We start from the raw sequence: 12,304 nt of genomic DNA on the forward strand, positions 1-12,304 counted from the left end.
GTAACACCCCGGCCCCTCGCACCACCAATATTGTCCGCTTTGCCCATGAAGAGCTCACGAATTTGTTTTTGGTTGCCCAAAACGCGTTGGTGATATTAAGAGGCAGGACATTACTTATGAACCAAGGATTTCTCTTGTCCACGGCCGATGTGGGATAGCCTAAGAGTGGGACGATGTTGTGTTTGCCAAGGGTGTTACAGACCAACTGTAACACCCCGGCCCCTCACACCACCAATATTGTCCGCTCTGCCCACGAAGAGCTCACGGATTTGTTTTTGGTTGCCCAAAACGCGTTGGTGATGTTAAGAGGCAGGACATTACTTATGAACCAAGGATCTCTCTTGTCCACGGCCGATGTGGGATAGCCTAAGAGTGGGACGATGTTGTGTTTGCCAAGGGTGTTACATATTAATTGCTCACCAACCTTTGTGGATAAACTTTATTTTATGAAATGTTACAGGTTTGAATTTAGGTAGATTATGGAGTTCGGTGAAGAAAACGTCACAAATACCGTTAGGATATTAGCAAAAATGAACAATATTTGATTTTCTATATTTTGTTAAATGTTGTTGTATTTGACTTATGAATATTGTTATGTGACATTTTCGATGATGTGGAATGAAATGAGTTTGTTAAATATTGTCGCTTTAAATAATGTCATGCGCTTATGGGCAATCGTTACACCTCGGCATGTTCCGCCGCCTTTGGTCGGGGTGTGACATCATGTAATTGTAATATTTGTTCTGAGCTAATAAGAAAACCTAGTTGCAGCCCGTGGACGTAGCTCCCATTGCGGGGTCTGAACCACGTTAACTTATTGTGTCGTTTATATTTTCGTTTATGCGTGTTTATCGTTGGGCATATGTGTGTTGTTTCGCTTTCGCGCGCCTATTTGTTCCTAACAAGTGGTTTCGGAGCTTTAGCTCGTTGAACACACAGTTCATTGCACGAAGATGATTATTAAGAGGTTTGAAGTTTGCGATTTAGGGTTTGGGTGTTGCCGAATGCGACAGTAGACTGAATCACTGGATCTGGGTTACATAATTTCAAGTCGGTTAGGTTTTGGTATTGGTCGGCGACTTTGTCGATAAAAGAAATCTTGAAGCCGTGATATTGGGTTCGAAGAAAAAAGGCCATGTCATCGATCGCGATTAGGGTTTCGTTGGGTGTCATCGCGATTAGGGTTTCGTTGGGTTTAAGTTGCCGGCGTAGGAAAATCAGTCTTTGGCGTTTGTAGTCGGGTGTGAGATCGGAGTAAGTAATATATGTTTCTTTGTTTCTTCTGATAGTTAAATATCATAAAGCAATATGTAGCCAAATTAATTTGTCTTGTGGGACAGGCATAAAGAAAATGGTTTTGATTCTTGTTCTTGGGGGTTTCGTGAAAAAAAAGGGGGGGGGAATCTTTTTGTTTTGTTTGTTTGAACAAAAAAAATATATATATTTTACCAACATAGTAATACCGGGTTAAAGGTTAGAATTTTGTTATTTCAAATTCGGGTTTGACGGTTTATTATCAATCGTAAACTAGGGAACCGGGTTATGTGAAAATTCAGCACTTCGGGTAAGATTTGGCTGCAGAAGATAGTCTAAGTGTTTAGTAGAACAACCGTCAAATTTAGGCCCGTGTCATTGCCGTGTATTTCACTGTTTTTGATATGTTCTTGTTTGTTATTGTTATAACTGAAGACAAGATAGTTATGATCAGAATGTTCGACGGTTTGGATTTTGGATGTGGTACTGATGATGGATAAACCTGGAGAAAATGGAACCAGCGGGTGTGCTGGTGACGATATAAGTGAAAAAAAAAGGTTAGTGGCAAGTCATGTAATCTATTGCTTATTTGGATGATATTTCGGTTAGGGTTTGCGTTAATTGGTCGTGTGTACGATCATAGAACCCTTGGTACCGCTTGATTTCATGAAAGTTCTACTGTTGTTATAAGTGTTTGCCTGTTAGCTGGTTCAGAACTATGATTATTACTTCTTATTTGTTTGGAATTGTGAAGTTATATCTTGTTTGGTGGTGATCAATGGTACACCATTTGAGAGGTTCAGGATCTTGTGCTGAGTAAACTTATTTGTCGGGAAAGTACGAGTGGGGTTCATCTCATGGAGTGTTGGTGTGGCATGGGTTGGGATAACAAAGACAGTGGGAGCTGGGCATAGTCGACTTGGTAAGCTGCATGGAGGTGGGCATTTGAAGAGTCGATGTCAAAAGGTTTGGAATTTTGCTTCGGGTTTGATGTATTGGGACTCAGTGAAGGTGGTGAAGACTCTTGGGTTCAAGATTCTGGTATGCTTTATTTCTTGTTACTCACTTCAATGAAGCATTGTTGAATATTTTAGTTTAAGACTTTGGAAGATACGGTCTCTGTATCATCGAAAGAAGTGAACCAACTTTCGAGTTATAAGGTTTTTGCTCGTTGAATCGGGTAGAGCGTATTCGTAGGTCTGAACATGTTCAGGGTTTTGGTAACAGTGGGAGCATGCGGTGTCTTTCTAGGTTCGTTTCCAAAGGGACGTTGAGTTCGGAAGACCGGGAAATCCGAATGTGAAAATCTCTCTTGGTATAATCTGATGATTTGGAGAGTGTTTATCCTTTGGAAGTCTTTGGAGCCGGTGGTGTGAGTAAGTGAGGGCCGGTTAAGATTGAGGATGAGTCATTGACGGGTTTTGTCATGGTTGGGTCTGTGATGACCGGATTGGAGCTCTCGGGAGCTTCATTGGGCCTTTCAGGTAACTGATGAGAAGGGCAACTGTAACTAGGGTGTGGATTGGTGGAAATCTTAGCTTGTTCCTAGGAAACTAGAGGCTTGAAGAATTTCTGTTGTCGATGTTTTAGCTTGTTCTTGAAACTGAAGGCTTAGTAGATTTCTTTTAGTGAAGATTACTGGAGTTAATGGATGACTAGGTTATTGTTATTTGCTTTGGATGATGCGCTGAAGTTTATCGCAAGGCCTTCAAGTGGGAGACTGTTGGGTTGGTTTTTGGACCGGTTTTATTAGGCTCTGGTTTTGGTTCTTAATTGTGTTTAACCCTAATCTTATGTATTATATATACCCATCATGTAACTGTAATATTTGTTCTGAGCTAATAAGAAAACCTAGTTGCAGCCCGTGGACGTAGGTCCCTTGAGGGGACCGAACCACGTTAAAGTCTTGTGCATTTATAATTTCGTTTATGGGTATTGTTTTGCTTGTACGCGCCTCTTTGTTCCTAACAATATATATTAGGTTACTACACCACTAAAACAAAACCACCACTTTGCCAACTGGAAGGCACATGACATAAATTACCCTATTTTGTAACCCCTCCACTACACATAACCTAAGCACTATTGTAAAAGTCACACCTAACACTAACTAATCATCAGTTAAGCGATAGTCGGTGATCAAGATTTGAAAGCTCTATAATAACATGCATTAAAGTGTAACAAATAACTTTGTTTGCTATGCTAATTTTCAAGGATTCATAGTCAGTTCGATCGTGGTCGGCTTTTAGACTAATCCCATCGATGGTTTCATCTCTTACTTGTTGGGCCAAAATATAAAGGAAAATAGAAACCTAACTTCTCCAACCAAAGTCGATTTGACAACCTTTTGTTGTGTAGTTTTACATTTTATATCTGTCTCTTTGATATGGTACCAGTGGTTTGGAATATATTTTTAACTATAGTTTTAAGTTATAAATTTTTCCATTGATTAAAAAAATTATATAGATTACCAAATTATTTTTTTTAAAAAATCTCTTACAAAAGCTAAAAATAAGTACTCTCTATTGCCAGAGTATAATATTGACATGCTCGATATTTAATTCCGATTCTCTTTCTTTCAAATAACTTTTAAGAAGACTCTAAACTTCATAAAATAGTAGTTCTATCAATGATGTTTTTGTTTGTTAATTTAGGTATTAAAGGTGCAAATCGACTTTCTGCTACATTCAAATCTTAAATTCCTTGAAATGGATATATGAAATAAAATTTGGTCGGAAACATATTCCATTTAACTTTTAGCAACGTAGTATTGCTGCTACCTTTGACATACAATCAAGCCATTGTAAAAGGACGTTAAAACATCATATCAAACCTGGATTTTTATTACAAATCAGGAAACCTATAACATATAATTATAGGCGATTATCTGCATACACCACCATTAAACATTTGAAAAAATACGATCCAAATTTCATAGAGGACAACGTAGATCTAAACAAAAATAAGTTCACTATTATTCTTACTTTTAGACCCTCTAATTGATTAACAGCTTCAAACAAAATAATATTAACCGGTATCTAAATCCAAAATAAATCATCCATAGTAATATTGTAATATGCGAAAAATTAAAAATATATATATACCACCACCATACAACGGAAGCCATAAAGCCTGAGTTATCCAATCATCTTTCCAATTCAGATCCGTCTCCAAACCATATACCATATCTTTTAACGGTTTAGAAACGGATCTGAGTTGAAAAAATAATTTGACAGGAAAATATTTACGACTGCAGAAGAGAGGGTGGAGTGAGAGGCTATGCAGCTACAGCCTTGGATCCATGTCACAATTTATACACAAAACAAACGAGTGGAGGCTAGGGTTTCGTTTATGAATTCAGTTATGGGCTTGCTTTTAGGTGTTGTATTATTCTTTTGTTTAATTGTTTTACAAGGCCCATGAATTTTCGTTACACAATAAAACTAGTAAAAGTGCCCATTTTTATTACATAATAAAACAGTAAAAGTGTGCGCGTTGTGACAGGGACGAATCAAAGATTTAATTAGTATGGGTTTCCTTAATTATGGTACCGGAATTTGCTATAGCAAAATTTATATTCCTTATAGTTTACGATACAAGAAATAAGAACGCTTCGCGATGGGTATTAAATGTGGCCACATTATTGTTGGTTATAGGAATTTAAGGTGTGGTTTATCCATTCAACATTTATTTTTTAATTTTCTATTAAACTATATAAAATATTTAAGTAGGAAAAGTGATGCCTCGGGCTCGGTTGGCTTTAAACTGATGCCTCGGGTGGGTATGTAAGTTTATTATCTTTCAAATTAAACAACTTAACAGAAATATAAATTTTATAATTTTTTATCTGTAAGACTCCTTTTAAACATGTAAATATAGTAAACAAATATTCCAATCTAATATTGCAAAAGTAATATAATGAAGATAAACAAACAATACATAAACAGGACCGTCTCTAAGAATGCAAGAGACCTTAAGGGTCTTGTGCGAGGAAAAAATGGGCCCTATATTTAAAATGTTTTAAAAAATAAACAAAAATATGACCCCTAATTAGTTTATTTGGCCTAAAATACAAGTACGTTTTATTCTTCAAATTATTCAAAACTAAATAGGCTTTTATTTTTTTAACTTTTAGTTGAGTTTTAAATTTAGTTATGGTTCTTTATATAAAAAATATATAAAATATATAACAAAAAAGATCTTAACATGAACAAAGAAATGAACATGAATATACTAAATAATAAAAAAAGTAAGAAAATTTTGATGCAATCAAAGATACATAAATAAAATGAATAAAAAAATTTCCTAATATAATCAACGAACTTAACATGAGTATGCCAAATAATAAAAAAGAAAAAAAAAATTGTGGAATAAAAGGTAAATGAAACTGCTAAACAATAAAAAGGTAAAAAAAATGGTGGAACTTACCATGTGAGCTACATAGGATTAGGAATTCTTCGGCATTTTCTTATAACATATTTATTAATATTTCAAAGTTGATTTTTTTTTGGGCCCTGTGCAGTGGCGTAGCCTGCACAGCACACGGGCCGGCCCTGTACATACACCAATACTCCAATAGTCTTGGATAATTCAAATCTCATAACGAATCTGCAAATTGTCAATATTACCCTTTTAATCTTCCAATGGTTTTGTGAGTTTCCAGTTATTCCCCTGTGTAGCAGCAGTACCATCTCTTTAATTTTGACCGCCAGAACTATGACCAATAGGTCTATTACAACTTAGACCCAATACAAGTCTCCGAAATGTTTGAATGCACCTAAGTGATTAAACCACTTGGAATCTATGTAGGCTGGTCACTTTAAAGCATGATAAAAAAATTTCGATTTTATGTAACGCAAAGTAGAGTCTAGCCTTAGCATTTGTTTTTTCTTATCATTCACAACTATTTTTCTCCTCTTTTCCTCCTTCCATAGACAAGTAGCATAAAAGAGTGCCATACATCAAGTTGTAAAACTATACACATAGAATCACGGATCATAAACTTGTGCAGACAAAACAAAAAATCAGAAATAAGTATATAACTCTTAACATGCCTGATTATGTTAAAAGTAAATCTAATATGATTCAGTAAAGTTAATTGTTCAAAATAATATGGGGTAATTTCTTTTAATAAAACTGTAACATGTTATAAGCATTTACCGATAGTAATCTATAACATGTTACACTGACGAAGTATTGGGTTCAAATAGAGCTATATGAAATATATTTTGCAACCTTTAGGCTGCCACAAATATTTTTACTGAATTATGAATAAGATTGACGTTTGTGTGGTGCACTGCAAAAGCTAAACCGAACCATACAATATGCATGTTATAAGTTTGTTTGAAAATTAATTAAAAGCATCATTACTTGTATTATTGGAAATAGTTGAGTAATGTTTTTTTGATGATTAAAATGTGCATTACTATAACTATTATAGACTTATAGTATTAAAATAAGTGAGTTGATTAAAATATTACTTTAGTTCTCTAGACTATCGAACATGACTCGAACCAAATAAACACCTGATTAGACAAAATCTGAATAATCGAACTGAATAAACATGAACATGGCAACACTGATCCGTATTCATTTCATCCAACTCCATATCACACATATCAAATGTAAAAAGCTAACATTTAAAGTAAAAAGGTCATATGTCAACTAATTGTGATATCAAGAATTAGGATAATGATGTGAAGAGGTAGGTCCCAGCAGAACCCAGTTGGACCCGCAAGACTCACCTTAAACAGGGACGTCTGCGCAGAAACCAACTGGATCCGTAGGACCAACCATGCTCAGAGACGTGACGTCCTTACGCGCAGTACGCAAGCTGGTCCCGCAGGAAATGCCTCCCAATGGTGGACTCCGCCTGTCCCCGCAGCCTCGGATACAAGCCATTAGAGAAGGCCACCCGCGCAGCAAGGCTACACGCACAAGGCACTTAGCTCTCAAATCATTCAGTGTCACCTGAAGGAATGAGCGAAGCCGGGAACAATCCCGCACAAGGGCGGGAGGGGGAATACTCCCGCCCAAATAAGCCAGTCCGTACGATACGGGAAGATCTTCTGTACTGTACCTGACGAGGTATGGGAAAAAGATCTGACTAAAGATACGACAGCTTATGGACAACAGTATGGCGAGCAGCATGCTCCTACACTGTATGTCACTATTAGCCGCTGCCTACTCACCAACTCCTGTCATACCACGTGCGTAGCCGGCAGTTGGTCGAAAAGGAATAGTATATAGCAGGCCTGGTCGCTATCAGCCGCTACCTACCCACCAACTACCAGCAGGGCACGTGCGTAGGCTACTGTTGGTGGAACAGGAACACTGTTGCAGCCGGCCATACCTCCTTGGAAACCTACCTTCGGCTATAAATACCACAAATGGTATGACCATCTCATCTCATCTATTATCATCATATCTTATCATATTATCATCATAATATACCTGATATCTGCTCTAGCAATCTCTTAATATACTTTTATATTTAAAGAGCAATCTAGTCTGATTCTCACGCCGGAGGGTGGTCACAAGGAGGAACCCCCCCTTCTCAGTGACGAGCTCACGGTGTCTGTTTTGCAGGTTATCAGAAGAACCATCTTCCAAGGGTCTAACCCCTCGTGGGAAACAGATATCCAACCCCCAGGTTACCAGTAATCTGCCCGGGGACCGGTTAGTGTTTCTTCATTGGCGCCATCCGTGCATAAAGCTAGAACTACATTTTTCTCCAGTTTTTTCAAACTTCTACAAAGATGGTTAGAGAAATTCCGGTAACCACAACCCCAGCTACTGGGGAGAATACCGGTAACACAGTTTTTACGAACACTACCCCGGTTACCCAAGCCGGGGCAAGTGAAGTAAATTTTACGAACACTACCCCAGTTACTCATGCTGGGGCAAGTGCAGTAAATGAACGCCTACTGGGATCCACTGATACCCAGGTTGAGAAACGAAGACTCCCCCGCCAAACTCTCGATGAAGTCAAGGCATGGGCGGAGGCACGACAAAAGGAATTCCAGGCTGAGTTGAACGAACGCTTGCGTTCCATACAACAGGCCGACGAATTCGAATACTGGGAGGATGACTCGGAGGAATCCGACTCCGACGCGAACCCTCGCCATAGGGCAAAAGGGAAGCGTAAGGAAATGGAATCCCAACCGAAAAGGCATTTTGGACAAGCCTTCAAACCAAAAAGCACAGGTGGAAGTCCACGAGACTTCTCCAAAACGTTCAGACCAAATGTTGCAAATGCAGGAACGTCCAAGTTTGCAAGGGACATCGCGGAATCAATTGCCCCAAAGAGTGCCAAGCAAATGCCTAACATAGGCACGTATGACGGTATATCTGACCCAGACGATCATTTGAACAGGTTCATAGCGGGGGCAACCGTCAGCAATTGGACGGAACCCACGTGGTGCTACATGTTCCAAATGACGCTGGTTGGGGCTGCTAGAGCCTGGTTTGATCGTCTTCCGGTCAACCACATCTACGACTGGGCAGACTTCCAGCAGAAGTTTAGCCAACACTTCAGCCAGCAACGGAAGTATACCGAGGAGCAATGGACAATCCTCAAATGCATACGAGAAGAAGATGAATCTCTGCCAAACTTCATCACTCGCTTCAACTCAAAGAAGCTAAGTTTGGGCAATATCAGCGAAGATCTTGTTCGCGCTGCCTTCATCCAGGGCGCGCATGACCCAGAGCTCATCCGCACCCTAACGGGTAAAGATGGCATGCCATCCACATGGGATGCCATCATGACAGCAGCAAAGCGCTATGCGGAAACAGAGAAGCAACTGGGTAGAGATCTCCCACATAGCACAAACCTCTACACTCAGAAGACGAGAGAAGACAATGTCCTCACCGCCCGACTAAATAAAAAGCGGAAGCTAGGCATTTGGCAGTCAAGGGTAAACTTTGACACCTTATCCGGCTTGCAACATCGATTGGGCGGAAGGGATAATGTACAGCCGCACCGGAACTCCAGATGGACGCCACTCACCAAAAGCGTCACTGAGATATTCGCCACTGAAGAGCTCCCGTGGCCAAAGCCTCCAATAATCCGACATCGTCACGATGCTGATCGAAGCAAATACTGTGACTTTCACAAGACAAAAGGCCACAACACTGAAGAATGCATAGACGTAAAAGACATGGTCGAAGCATTTGTCAGAGATGGGACGCTCGCGCACCTCGTGGCGCAATAAAGGCTGAGCAGGCGGGTGCGTGTAAAACCCCAGATGGGGAAAAACGAAAAATCCCAGCTTCAACGTCGAGACTACATGCTGCGTAAAGAACGAGATCCCGAACCAGGTGCGTATCGGCTCGATGGCACTCCCATCCCAATAACATGGAAGGGAGCTCATTTACACAGTTTGCATGTAAATCAATTCCAATTTGTAAAGAAAAGGCCAAGAGCCACTTCTAATGGAAATGATTCTCTTTAGAACATCGAAGCTGATGATTTTACCTTTCTGAACACTAATATGACGGCATTCACATTACGTGAAGTCGTTGCGTGGGAAGGCGGTCCTACCCGCACAAACCCAATAACAGGAAAAAACCTTCACGCAGGTCAGTTGAAGGGGAAAAAGTTCAACACCCAAAAATGAAAGTGCCGGTCTATCCGCACGAATCATAATGAGGAAACTGAACAACCTATCAACAACCGCGCGTCGAACGGTTAGACTATGCAACACTGGTGACGGCATTCACATTACGTGAAGTCGTTGCGTGGGAAGGCGGTGCTACCCGCACAAACCCAATAACGTGACAAACCTTCACGCAGGTCAGTTGAAGGAGTTCAATTATCCCATTAAATGAAAGTGCCGGTCTATCCGCATGAATCATGAAAGGAAACTGAACACTACCTATTGACAACCGCGCGTCGAACGGTTCAAAACAAAATTCTTAAAAGGATGAGGAAAACCTACACGCAGGTCAGATAAGGGTAAAGTTTTGCCATCCTACTAAGTGCAAGTAACGGTTCTACCCGCACAATCACGAAAGAGGAAGCAAAACTCCACACCTATTATCAACCACGTTCAAAGGTTCACTTATCCTCAAAAGATGAGGAAAACCTACACGCAGGTCAGATAAGGGTAAAGTTTTGCCATCCTACTAAGTGCAAGTGACGGTTCTACCCGCACAATCACGAAAGAGGAAGCAAAACTTCACACCTATTATCAACCACGTTCAAAGGTTCGCTTATCCTCAAAAGATGAGGAAAACCTACACGCAGGTCAGATAAGGGTAAAGTTTTGCCATCCTACTAAGTGCAAGTGACGGTTCTACCCGCACAATCACGAAAGAGGAAGCAAAACTTCACACCTATTATCAACCACGTTCAAAGGTTAACTTATCCTCAAAGGAGGAAAACCTACACGCAGGTCAGATGAAGGTTAAAGTTTAGCCATCCTACTAAGTGCAGGTGACGGTTCTACCCGCACAATCACGAAAGAGGAAGCAAAACTTTAACCCATTATCAACCACGTTCAACAGGTTAACTTATTCTAAAACACTTGGAAAATTGCTAATTTAAACTAAGTATGCAAGTCATAAGTTTATAAAGCAAGGAACCCAAAGAAGGAAATAACAATCTTATACGCAAAAAGATTAATATTTCACAAATGAATTATTACAAGAATGGCCGGGTAACTACCCGCCTACGAAAAGAAAATAAATACATCTGTACAAGACTATCCTAGCAATGGGAAGGGATCTTCAGGATCAAGCTTCAGGGCCACTTCCACTTGGACCCGCTCCATCAGAGGAACGGGGCGGTTCGAGGAAGGCTTTAAGGATAGCTAACCCATCATCAGCAGCAGCTACTTGGTTCACCTTCTCCACCACTGGATGCGGGAAGGCGGCGTATTGATTTACTGCTTGGTCATATATGGCTTCAGTATCAACATTGTACAAAGGGAAGTTGGAAGGCGGAAAGCCTTTCTCAACAAACCCTAGACCAAGCAGGAAGCCGGCCCGTTCCCCATCCTCGTGAGAAGCGTTGAGGGCTGCGCTCATAGCATCGTCGTAGGATGTCTCTGAAAAGACCCGATGCACAACCTACAAAAGAAAATATACAAGTGTCAAACACCTTTTCTGCGTACAAAGGAAAGCGTGAAGACGTAAAGCTAAACATACCTGAGGCAACGCTTCTCGAAGAAGCCATTCCTTGGCAACCAGAGCTTCTTGGAGGGCGGCTTGAGCTTGGGTGCGGGTGCGTTCAGCTTCGCTTTTGTTGAGGTTGGCAAGTAGCACTTCCTTTGCAGCAGCCTCTTCAACGCCCTTAAGCTTCCGCTCGGTGTGATCAAGCACGCCCCTCTAGTCCAGGATCTCTTGGAGTTTCTTGGCATCTTCCATTGCCAAGGCATCATGAGCACGTTGGAGAGCCTCTAATTTGGCCTTGAGCTCCTCGTTCTCCACGCGTAAAGGCTCAGCAACGGCTTCAGCCTTGGTGGCCCTCTCGGTTGCGTTCCTCGCAGTCTCCTTAGCCAGCCGAAGCTGTTCGTTAACAGCTTGGGCAGCCTTGGAGCGGGCCTCGAGTCGCGCTTGAACCTCAACCTCGAGGGCCTTGAAGGCCTTCTCCTTCTCCGCAGCAGCTGCGGCCAACTTTTGGTTCTCCTCCCGAAGAGCCCGCGCTTGAGATACTTCCTTGGCGCGAGCTGCTTTCAACTTGTCGTTTTCACGACAAAGCAGCTCGACGCGCGGCTGCATCCGGGCCTGGAGAACCCGAAGCTCATTGGTTAGCCTACCCTCCTGGTAGCTAGCCATGGCCTCCCCCAACGCACCATGGGAAGCAGCGTGGCGAGCCCATTCCACGCACTCCACAGGGGTACGAAGGGTTGTTCCTCGGCGTATGTTCCATCGCGGAACATACACTTCATTGGAATCCGACACTGCAAAAAACAAAAAAGCAGTTAGGAAAAGATGATAAAAATATATATATATATATATATATATATATATATATATATAAGGGCCAAATGAACCCTACGCACCTGTAGGGTCTATAACAGGCCGATAGCCGCCGAACCCATCACCT

Source organism: Bidens hawaiensis, unplaced genomic scaffold, assembly GCF_021521415.1.
Source record: "Bidens hawaiensis isolate Kalapana, Puna unplaced genomic scaffold, B.hawaiensis_p1.1 tig00001440_1, whole genome shotgun sequence".
In the NCBI taxonomy this organism is placed as follows: Eukaryota; Viridiplantae; Streptophyta; class Magnoliopsida; order Asterales; family Asteraceae; genus Bidens; species Bidens hawaiensis.